This window comes from Rousettus aegyptiacus, unplaced genomic scaffold (assembly GCF_014176215.1).
Source record: "Rousettus aegyptiacus isolate mRouAeg1 unplaced genomic scaffold, mRouAeg1.p scaffold_m13_p_2, whole genome shotgun sequence".
Classification (NCBI taxonomy): domain Eukaryota; kingdom Metazoa; phylum Chordata; class Mammalia; order Chiroptera; family Pteropodidae; genus Rousettus; species Rousettus aegyptiacus.
Genome location: NW_023416295.1, coordinates 140,674,140 through 140,685,859, shown reverse-complemented (window position 1 = coordinate 140,685,859; position 11,720 = coordinate 140,674,140). Strand labels below are relative to the sequence as shown.

The following is an 11,720-nucleotide window of genomic DNA, read 5'->3' as shown; positions in this document are numbered from 1 at the left end:
ACAATTTTATTGTCAACACACTGGTCTTTTTTACTCCTTTCACTAGGGAGGGATGAAGGGACAGAGGAAACAGTCAAGAAGCAGGCAACCTATCGGTTACAGGTACCATTTGTCTAATGACATTTTCTTTTTTCTTTTTCTTTTTGTTTTTAATTTATTTTTTAGGCGAGGCAACCTCTGGTTGACCTCACAGATTGCAAGGACCTCGTCAGTTTACAATCCTTTATTTGTTTAATTTTTTACGCCTATAGCACCTGGTCTTCGTAGGTGGTCTCCCATCTAAGTACTAACCAGGTTCAACCCTACTTAGCTTCCGAGATCAGATGGGATCGGGCTTGTTCAGGGTGGCATGGCCGTAAACTAATGACATTTTCTAAATCGATTTATTACCTAGAGACCCATCTCTTTCTCTTTCAATTTTCATGTTTTCCTGATTCTGAGGAAAACACAACGTTGGGCAAGCCAGAGTGTAATGGCCTTCCAGTCTCTCACTCTGTGGTGTATTTTGGCTTTGTTTTTCTTTTTTTTTTCCAAAATGTAGGATCATTCCTTAAATATTATTTTATAATTGGTTTTTCTTTACTCAATATCATGAACATCTTTTCACATCAATAAATTAATTAAATCTGTACATATGAATCTAGCACAAATTATTTCAAATACCCATCATCAAACATTTAAATTCTTTTCCTTTTTAAGTATATTAAAAATAGCAATTTAGTGAAAAAAATTTTTGTTAATTAGAGATAAAAGTCACAAAACAAAACTTACCATTTTAACCATGTTAGAATGTACAATTCAGAGGTTTTTAGTATATTCACAAGGTTGTACCACTATCACCACTAATTCCAAAACACTTGCATCACCCCAGAAGGAAACCCCATACTATTAGCAATCACTCTGAATTCCCCCCATCCCCTCTCCCCTATCACACACTAATCTACTTTTCTGTCTCTATGAATTTACCTATCCTGGAAATTTTATCTAAATAGAATTATACTATATGTGCCCTTTTGTGTCTGGCTTCTTTCACTTAGCAAAATGTTTTCAAGATTCATCCATGTCGTGGCATGCATCAGTACTTCATTCTTTTTTTATGACTGGATAATATTCAATTGTATGGATAGAGCACATTTCTACCTTTTGACTATTGTGAATAGTGATACTCTGAACAGTTTTGTACAAGTTTTTGTAAGGTCATATGTTTTTAATTCTCTCAGGTACAGCATATACCTACTTAGAAGTGGAATTGCTAGGTTATGCGGTAACTCCATAACTATCTGCGGAACCACCAAACTGCCACAGTGGTTGTGCCATTTTACATTCCCACCAGCAATGTATAAGGGTTCTAATTTCTCCTTTCTCACCAAAGTTTGTTAGTTTTTTAAAAATTATTGTTATAGCTCTCCTAGTAGGTATGAGGTGGTATCTAATTGTGGCTTGATTTACAATTTTCTAATGACTAATGAAGTTGAACATCTTTTCAATGTGCTTGCTGGCCATTTGAATTCCTTTCCAATTCCTTTGTCAATTTTTTAATTGGGCTGTTTCTCCTTTTATTGTTGGTTGTTAAGGGTTCTGGATACTATGCCCTTATCTGATGCATTATTTGCAAATATTTCTTCCAGTCTATGGGCTGCCTTTTCACTTTCTTGTAGTATCTTTTAATACACAAAAGTTTTTGATTTTGATAAAGTCCAATTTACTTGTTTTTTCCTTCCTCTGCTTATGCTTTTGGTCATATTTAAGAAACTGTTGCCTAATCCAAGGCCGTGAAGATTTATACCTATGTTTCCTTCCAAGGGCTTTAGCTCTTATGTTTAGGTCTTTGATTAACTTTGAGTTAATTTTTGTATATGGTATGAAGTAAGGGTTCAAATTCATTCTTTTGTGTAGCTAAGTCTTATATGTAATCGTAAGTATCTACTTTAGGTAGAGTCCTAGATAAAGACTATATAATGCTTCAGTTTTAAACATAGATGTTGACTTTCTAATTCCAGTCCCAGTTCCATCAACAATGAAGACTAAAGAGGCTAGAATGCATGCTCTGACAAAACATTATGTTTTCTTTGTCCATGGCAAAGGACTAAAATCAACAAAAAGAAATTACTAGATTGCCACCTAACTCACCTGCCATCATTACTTCTGTCTGCCACCTCTACTATCTTAGTTACTTTTGTCTGGTGCTTTTCAGATCATTGCTGTGAAATTTCATGCGACCTTAACTGTCAGATCACTACTGTGGCCAAGTTTCTTCATCTCTTTCTAAAGGTTTTACATGAAGAGATGGCATGAAGGAGAGGGCAAGTACACAGGCTCTTCACAAACTTGAGAAACTGCAGAAACCCTTTATAGCTACGAACCCTTGTTCATCAAAGAAAATAAATTTTCCTTTATTCTCTGATTTTCCAAACGTGGATTAACTTCTCTTTCCCTGCACTTTTTGTTTGTTTGTTTGAGCTACAAAATAGAAGTTCCCATCTCTTCTCTCTGATAAAATTGTAGAGAAAAAAAAACTGCTGGACTCCTCCCACCTACTGACTTGGAAAACTGCTTATGTAGCAGTGGAAAAGAGCAAGAACTAGATATTGAGCCCTGGAGTAGAAGGCAAAATACCAAGGCTATTCTTGGATTGGGGGTTGGAGGTGGAGAGCTGGATTTACAACTGATTTTTTTTTTAGTTTGTTTTAAAAAATATTGCTCCCTTATCTTTACAATGAGAATATGTATTTTTAAAGCCAAGTTGGCTTCTTAGCTATGCTTATTTGTTCTAGTGTAAAGAGCTTCATATTTAATATATCCATTTTACCATACATAACATGAAGATAATATCCACTAAAGAAAAATTGTGTGAACTTATTCATTATATATATGTATGTATGTATGTGTGTATATATATATATATATATATATACACACATCAATACAAGAAGAAACTTAGATCTAACAAAGCTGTGACCAAGTTCTCCTGCAATATGAAAAAATAAATTAAATACGGGCTTTAAAAATAGTGGAGGTATAAAAGCTCTCTCCCTCAGATGAGTAAAAAAAAAATCAAGCTCTTGGCCCCCAAGCTGGAACTGTGTACTAAACAGGGTCAAGTTGGCAGGATTTTCTCTAGAGAGTACACTTTGCAGTTTCACTTTATACTTTATCAATCTCAAGCAATGCTGCTTTTCTGACTTCTAACTGGAAAGAGAACAACATTCCACATGACACTATACTTTGCTCCACTTCCTTTGCAAGCCTCCTTTTCTATTACATACAAAGTCCATTTAACAGTATAGCTTAAATAGCAATGATTTCTTAAACAGGACATAAAAACACTAACCATCAAGAAAAAAACAAAATTAATTAGTCTGATTAAAATCAAGAACATCTGTGTTAATTAACTTGATTGGGGAATCTTTCACAGTACATGTAAATACACATATATATCAAATCATCATATTGTACATCTTACAATTTTATTTGTCAATTATACCTTGATAATGCTGGAAAAGAAAAAACCAATTCCCACTCCACTTATGTATTTAAAAGTGCTTGAAACTACTATGAAAACTGAATGGTTCTCAGGTTTCATTTCCTCAAACCTAGAGTTGACCAAGCCAGACAGACACACTTCCTCATACACCACCTCAAAGTAAAATAAAAAATTAAGAGCAAGCCAGATACACTTCCTTATACAACGCCTAGAAATAAAATAAAATTAAGAAAATTTTTTCATAAGATACTGTTAAGAATCGAAAGACAATCTACAGAGTGATAAAAGATATTTGCAACACACACATACACACACACACATACATACGCACATACACACGAGCACCCTTCACAGGACTCATATCTAGAATACATGCAAAACTCTTACAAATCAATGAGAAAGACATCTGATAAAAAAGACAAAAGACACTGCAGACATTTCATAAGAGGATATACAGACAGCCAATAAACATAAAAAATTACTCAGCGATCAGGGATACGTAGATTAAAACTAAAATGAGAAGGTGGCAAGGATATGGAACACACTTCCGGTGAAGTAAAAAAAAAATGGTAAGAACACTTAGGAAAATTCTTTGTTAATAACTCTTAAAACTGAACATATGCATATTCCAGGATATAATAATTTCACTCCTAGTATATACCAAACAGAAATTCATCCATATGATTCCAGATGTGCTAAAATTAAAATGTTCATTGAGCTACCCAAATACCTGTGAAAAAAGTATGGTACATCCATGTGATGAAATATATAGTAAGGAGAATATATGTTCTAAATCTATATGCAACAATATAGATGAATCTCGCAAACAAGGTTTAGGAAAAAAAAAAAAAAAAAAGCCAGACAGAAGAGGACATGTTATACAATTCCATATAAGTAAAGTATAAAAACAAGCAAAAGTAATTTATATTTTTAGAAGTTAGAGGAAGGAACTGAGGGAGCCTTCTGGAAAACTGATGATGTTCCATTTCTCAAAAACGATGTAAGCTGGTGAACACACAATGTTGTATATGCATATGACGATTGTTGAATTGTACACTTGCAACTTATTTGATTTTATTAACCAATGTCACCCCAATAATTTTAATTTAAAAGAGGGATGTAAATTATGTGAGTGTGTTGTTACTAAATTTCATTGGGCTGTACATTTATGACAGTGCTTCTCTCTTCATGTATTATACTTTGATAAAAAGTTTGAAAATAAATGTACCCAAGGAAGCTTACATTTTTTTAGGGCTAAATAGTTGTTGTTTTTTTTAATCTATAAATACTTTTCAAATTACCTTTTATTTTCTCAGTTTTCTACTTAACTTACAGAATTGTTTGGTATTTGTGTCAAAATTATTAGTTGTCCTTTTTAAGTCTGTTTCCTCATCTATAAAATGAGGACAACAGTAGAATTTATTAAAAACCTTAGTTTTAGAGTAGAGTAGTTTTAAAAGCCACTGAGATTTTTTTTAGAGTGCATGGCACAGAGCCTGGCACAAAATCTCAGTAGATGGTAACCTGACACCTCTCCCTTAACCAGTGGAACTTGTCTAGAAACCTTTTTCCACGCGCTAACATAGCACCCGCTACTTACCCCCCGCCTTATCACTTCTTGCTGTGTAGTTTCCAGGACTGTAGGGCACTTGAAAGTAGTGTAGTCCACCATAATATTTCCAGTGCCCAGTTCAGCATCTGGTGTGAATAAGAATTCAATATTTATTAAATAGGTGACTGAATAAATAAATTAGTTTCTGACACTTTGCAACATGTTATTTTATTGCTAAGATACACAGTCACATCCATTTTCCCTGAAGTGAGTTTTCTTAGGTTCTACCATCCACCAATAATTTTTTCCAAGATGTTCTGACTTGATTCTATTCTAAGAGAACTTCTTTCTACTATTTCCTCATATTGTTTATCATCTGTCATGTTAGGGCAGCTGCATAGCTTCACTTTCACAACTGCTAAATCTAAATAATGATTTTCTACCCTCCACTCAACCTTCCTTACAAAGCCTTGCGAGCAATTTTACCTGTCCCGGCCTCTTTTGATGCCCTCAATAGTTCCGCAAATGCAGAGATTTATCCTTGATGAATAAACCAGTTTGGTCATTCACACTATTTTCTATAGAGTTTCAACATGATTTAAAAAACATAATTTAAAGCTAAGAATTGTAGGTATCCAACTGAATGGGAGGCAATTGAATGGGAGGCAAAGGAAGAAACCAGAAGTCTCCAAGTAAAGCCAGGTTTTCTTCTCTCTCCGTCAATGACAAGGCACACTTAATAACTTTAGTCCCAAAGGAGGATATCCTATTCTGAAAAACACACCACTCTATTTGATAAAGGCAGAGAGGAAACATTACACTGTGGGAGAGGAAACAACCATTTGATAAGCATGTAATGTAAGACAGTTCTGGCAACTGTCATTCTTCCTTCCCCCTCAAAAATAGGAAAGGTCCATAGACCCACTTTCTCTAGCATTTCACCAAAATGACCTCTTAGACTTGAAAACAAACGGCCCCCCTACCAACCCTCCATTACTCTATGGTCTCTAGAACAGTGATTTTCTTTAAGTAAACTTCTTATTGACATGCAATACACGTACAGAGAAGTAGACAACTCTCTCCAGTAAAAAAGGAGTATGTACCCGTTTTCTAAATAAATTATGCCCACATAGCACTGTGCTAATGTCATAAAACATTTAAAAATAGAAAGTAGATCTTAAAAGTTCTCACCATAAGAAAAATAATTTTTGTAAGTACGTATGGTGATGGATATTAACTAGATTTGTTAATTGTGGTGATCATTTCATAATATATACAATTATCAAATCACTATGTTGTATTCCTGAAAGTAATATATAACATGTGATGATTATACCTCAATTAAAAAAAAAAAAACAGATAAAAAAGAATGAGAAAATATAAACAGACATAGGGGTTCTAATTTTTACTTTATATACCTCGATGGACTAGCCTTGCTTAATGCTTGTAAAACCACAGCTGTCCAGACAGTAGCAACGTGCTCAAGTTCAGTGAGAGGCTCAGGGAGGGCTTGGTAGCTTCTGGCCTCAATTCCATGACATCAACTTAATCTCCAAAAATATATTGGACAGACATCCAAGCTGTCCTCAACCTTTAGGACTATGGCTACAGCATCTGTGATATCCAAGAACTGAGTCCCACAATAGCATATGTTTATTCACAGTGGCAGTCTTCTGAGATAAGCACATTTGGAGAAGGAGAACACAATACGTTTTCTTTCTCTTTCATGATAATTTAAAATTAACTGCAAACCAGTAAGTTCTTATTAAAGACTGAAATTATCTAGGTCAAAAGAAAATAGAAACAGATTCTCCAACATTTTAAACATTTCTAAGGCTTACATTTAAGTGAAAATAACTATTTGGCTGACTGTAGATAAAGCAATAGATTAGTTCAATCTTAGCTCTATAACTAGGTAGGTAAAATGAATGTGTAAACCAAAGATCCTAAAACAGTCTGAGTATTATGTGTGACTAGCACCACCTAGTGGACACTCATTTAGTAATATGTGTATGATAAGGGAAGCAATATAGCCAGGACAGAAAAGCTTCTAGTTAAAATACCAGCAAAGGGCTTAATTCTTCTTGGCGGTTCTGAATGGCAGTGTCTTCAATATTTCATAGTTTACTGGAAATATATGAAATGGTTTTAGTTCTTCAGAAGAAAATGAAAATTACAATGTGTTAACTATGACAGATTTCATCCTTTTAATAATTGGCACACTGATATCCCCAGGATGCTCTATAAACAGCCAAAGATATTCCTACTGCATCCCTCATCACTGCTTTATGGGAAAAGTAAGAATATGTTACAAAGGAGCCTGAAATCTGTCTAAATGACAGTTTAAGGAGCAGAGTCTCAAGCTACTAGAGCCAAAGGCATCCCTGAAATTGTGCACCCCAGTGGCATTATCTTCGGCGCCAGCAGAACTGGAAAAAGGGCAGTATTTCTGTTACACTGTGAATGGCGCACTCCCTTGGAGTTGTTCCAGGAGGCTAGACTGGCCAAAGCAGGCAACTGGCCTGGCTTAAACCAACTCAGATTTGGGCCTTGAGACTAAAAGGTGTGTTGTACTATTTCAGCATGGTTTATGAATTGGTTCCATACTACTGTTCCAGGACAGCCAAGTTTTACCCTTCAAATATCATCTTTAGAGCCCATCTTGGCCACTCCCTGGATTTCAGCACACTTTTGTGTAGCTTAATTATGTCTGACATTGCTTCACGCCCTCTATACAATTTCTCATCCCTGTGCTTCAGGTGCTGCCAAAACATAATAATCTTGTAGTAAGTACATTTTCTCCTTTAAATACTGAAACTTAATAAAGCTTTAGGGATTTTTTTTTTTTTTTGGCAGTGGTGAGTGGGAGGGGATAGGTATCTTATTATGAACTAAGACCTTTCCCGTGTTCACCATAACCATAGATAATAAAAGTTTTCATTCCTACTGTACCATTAGACTTCAGTGCTAGACTAAAAGAAAAAATGATGACACAAACCCATCTCTGTGCACCGGTCATAGGCCAGGTCCTTGAGGCGGTAGTCTCTCATTTTATTCTTACTACAACTCTGCCATTATTTTAACCAGTTTATAGGGGAGGAAATGAGCTCAGAGAAAATTTACCAGAGATTATAAAGCCATTAAGTATGAAAACTAAGATTTGAATTCCAGTCTTTCATCTCTATTCCATCGTTTACTCATCTATCCTGTGGTGATACTAACCAATAAGTTCATGTGCCGAACCTAACTCCTACTGCCTTTACTTCTGAATGGGAACTACAGAGAAATCAATGAAAGTCCAGCCCAATTAAATGGTGAGAGTAAGCACAACAACCTTAGTGAGCCAAGATTCTCAAAGAACTTAAGGATTATATTTCTCATGTCAAGGGACTATTCAGAAGTTAGTAGGGCCTTGGTCATAGGCCCTCAATGAATACTTGAATAAAATGTTTAAAGTCTCAAAAAAAAAAAAAAAAAAAAAAAAAACCTCCCACAGCTTATTCATTTCCAAAAGGAAAAAACATACTTTAAAATGGAAAGATCTGGCAGTCACATCTTAACCCAGTGGTTAATTAGCAGTACCGACAGTGGGGCAAGCTGGCGCTGTGCACCTCCCAGCATGACACGAGAGATGCACCACACAGCCGGGGCCGTGTTCTTGCCAAACAATGTGACCAAATCTACTAAGAAAAATCCAGAAACGGGACCTTATACAGCTGACTGGGATACTTTGAAAAGCTCAGTGTCATGGGGAAAAAAGGGCGGTGTGTGTGTGTGTGTGTGTGTGAGACTATTCTAGATTAAAAGAGGGGAGACAGAACCAAGTATATGCATTAATCTAGACTACGTTCTGGTTGAGGGGTAGAAGTTTAAAAAGACATTTTGGGACAACGGGGGAAACTAATTTGTACAGATTATGTTAGATATGATTGAGTTATTGTTAATTATCTTGGGTGTGGCGATGGTATTGTAGTTTTGTGTAGAATATCCTTATTCCTAAGAGATGACTGTGTAAATATTTAGGGATGAAGCATCATATCGTCACAACCTTCAACAAAACAAAGCACATGTAGGAAAGCGTTCGGTTGGTGATCTAGGGGAAAGCATACTATTGTACCACCCTTTTGTTTTTCTGTATGCTAATTTTTAAAACTTAGTATTTTTTAAATTGTTAAGACTTATCAAGAACATTAGTATAAATTCAAGACTTCTATGACTTGTGAAAATACGAAATTGTAATTAATCAGTGAATAAACATTGTGCTCTTACATGATAATAACCACTGTCTAGACTCTGGGGAGCAATAGTGGTAAAGAGATGATCTTGCTTACTTAGCTTTCTTAGCATATAATTGTGGTGTGTGTGTGTGCGTGAGCGCATGCACGTGCACATGTTGGGGGTGCAGGGCTGGGCTTGTTCTGGAAGCCTTCCCCACATGGTATCTAAGCTGAAACCTGAAAAATGTGTTGCCTAGCTATAAGCTGGTGAGTAAATGAGTCAGAGATGTGAAGGCAGTAATGATGGAGTTGGTCAATGTAGAGTCAGGAATATTTATTTATTCCTGCCATTTTCCCCCATTTCCTACCCTTTTTACATAGCCTGTCTCCTGGTACCATTAATCACTCCCTCCCCACAAGCCTTCAGACCTAGGAGTAGTAAGAGCACCCTAATATTACTAGCCCCAATGTTACCAGCCCTGAGAACTACATTTTCCCTTGGGGTTTTCCCTATACCCTGTGAAGTCCCTTTAAAAACTTCCCTCAAATTAACCAGTTTCAGTAAGCCATCTATTTCTGCCAGCACCCTGGTTGATAAAAAGCTCTGGATAGACTTGGGAGATGCCTGCACATTTCAGATGGTATTTGGGATGGTGGAAACGGAGATGGTCTGGAAGTTGGCTGAAGATGAACCCTAGGGCAATGAGCATCTGAAGCAGTAAAATCTGGAAACCACTGTTATCAGCCAAGAATATTTCAAGAAAGATACTCTCAATTATATCAAGTGCTGTTGAGAGGCTAAAGGAGTAAAACGAGGGCCTTGGGTTCCCCCTCCATGAGAAAGCTACCAGTGATCCTTGAAGTGATGGGGGCAGAAACAACGCTGGAAGAGACTGTAAAGGTGGTTGGAGGCAAATAAATACATTTGTTACCTTAAAAAAAGAAAAAGGAAACATAATTGTTCAGTTTCCTATTTTAACTACCAATGACTTGCTGTAGCATTTTATGTTTGGGTCTTAAACATTTCCGAGATTTAAGTATGTTTAAACATAAAACCACCACTCCTCCTTGCACTTACAAAAAACCAATATCTGGACAGTGTTATTAAAACTAATTTAAGTTATAGAAGTGTAGAAAATTGAAGTTCTAAAACAGTAAATCATTCACCACCACCCCCTTCAGACACTGAGACAAAAGGCAGGCTTTACCAAAACCTTTTCGGTCTCTCTAAACTGAAAGATTAAGCTCTTTTACACTGAAGCTTGCAACTAAGTATGTCCAAGACCCCCTCCTCAACACACAATAATAAGCAGTTTTAACCAGGGTGCAAGATATTTGAAACCTGAAGCATTCTCATGATCACAATGAGTAACCAAACTCCACAGCTGAGAAATTGTTAGAACCCTCAGATCCCTTTCTTTGAGAACATGAGCCTGTGAAATTATCTATCTTTGATCCAATTTGGCTTTCTCCTCCCTTCCCAGTTCACTGAACATCGCACACAAAATGATTGCCAGGGCATAATGCTAAATCTGGGGATTAGGAAACTGTTCTAGGAGCGCCGAATCAAGAGGCTCCCTGGGTATCTTCCATTCTTCACTACAGAGCAAGAGGTTAGTTCTGGCTACCTTCATTTATCGTTAGAATACTCGTTTCACTAAACCTCCTCGAGACTATTTTCTCCAGAAAAAGACAGCACATATGTCCTTTCAACATCAAAAGTCAGGAAACAAAATTTTATTAACCGATTTGCAAGAGTAAAACTTGCCTGTCATTGTCAGCCTTCAGAAGTGACCCAGGTAACCATCTCCAAATGCAGGTAAGACGGCACTGCCCACTGCTATAGCAGAGAAAAGGTTCAGTTTGGAGAACAAAGCCTTTTTGGTTCATGAAAGCTGATTTTATATAAGTTATATGACCTTCCACTCCACTTTCTCTCTTGGGAACAGGTTTTTTTTTCCCCCTCTCTGCAAGGTTGTTTAAACATAATGTTTAAACGTGCCTAGCCCATAGGTGTTTGATAATGGGAAAACGTTTTTTACTTGCTAGACAAAGCACTTGTATTATAGGGCAGAGGCTCAATATCGGGTGATCCGGTTAGGAAAAAAATTAGGTGCTGTGACAGACAAAACTCTAAAGTGTCCCTCATGATCCCTACACAGCCCACCTTGTGGCGTTCATTGTGTAATTCTCTCCACTTGCATGTGGGCTGTACCCGAGAAGACAGCCTCGCCTGCAAATGAACTCTGGAGACCTGCTGCAGTCAACAGCCATGTTAGGAGACCCCAGGTGTCAAGGAACTGAGGGGGCCCCTCCAGCCAGTGAGTAATATAGGTCTCCATTCTACAGCCACAGGAAAATTAATTCTGTAAACAACCTGAGCAAGTTTGGAAGTGGATTATTACCAAGTTACCTGAAAAGAGACGATGAGCAAAGGATCTGGCTACACTGCGCCTAGACAAAAACT

The 11,720-nt window shown here is 36.7% G+C and overlaps 1 pseudogene; it reads right to left on the bottom strand.

Annotated features, from left to right (window-relative positions):
• Positions 1-242: 242 nt before the first annotated feature.
• LOC118614402 lies at positions 243-361 on the bottom strand (annotated as a pseudogene).
• Between the last annotated feature and the right edge of the window lie 11,359 nt (positions 362-11,720).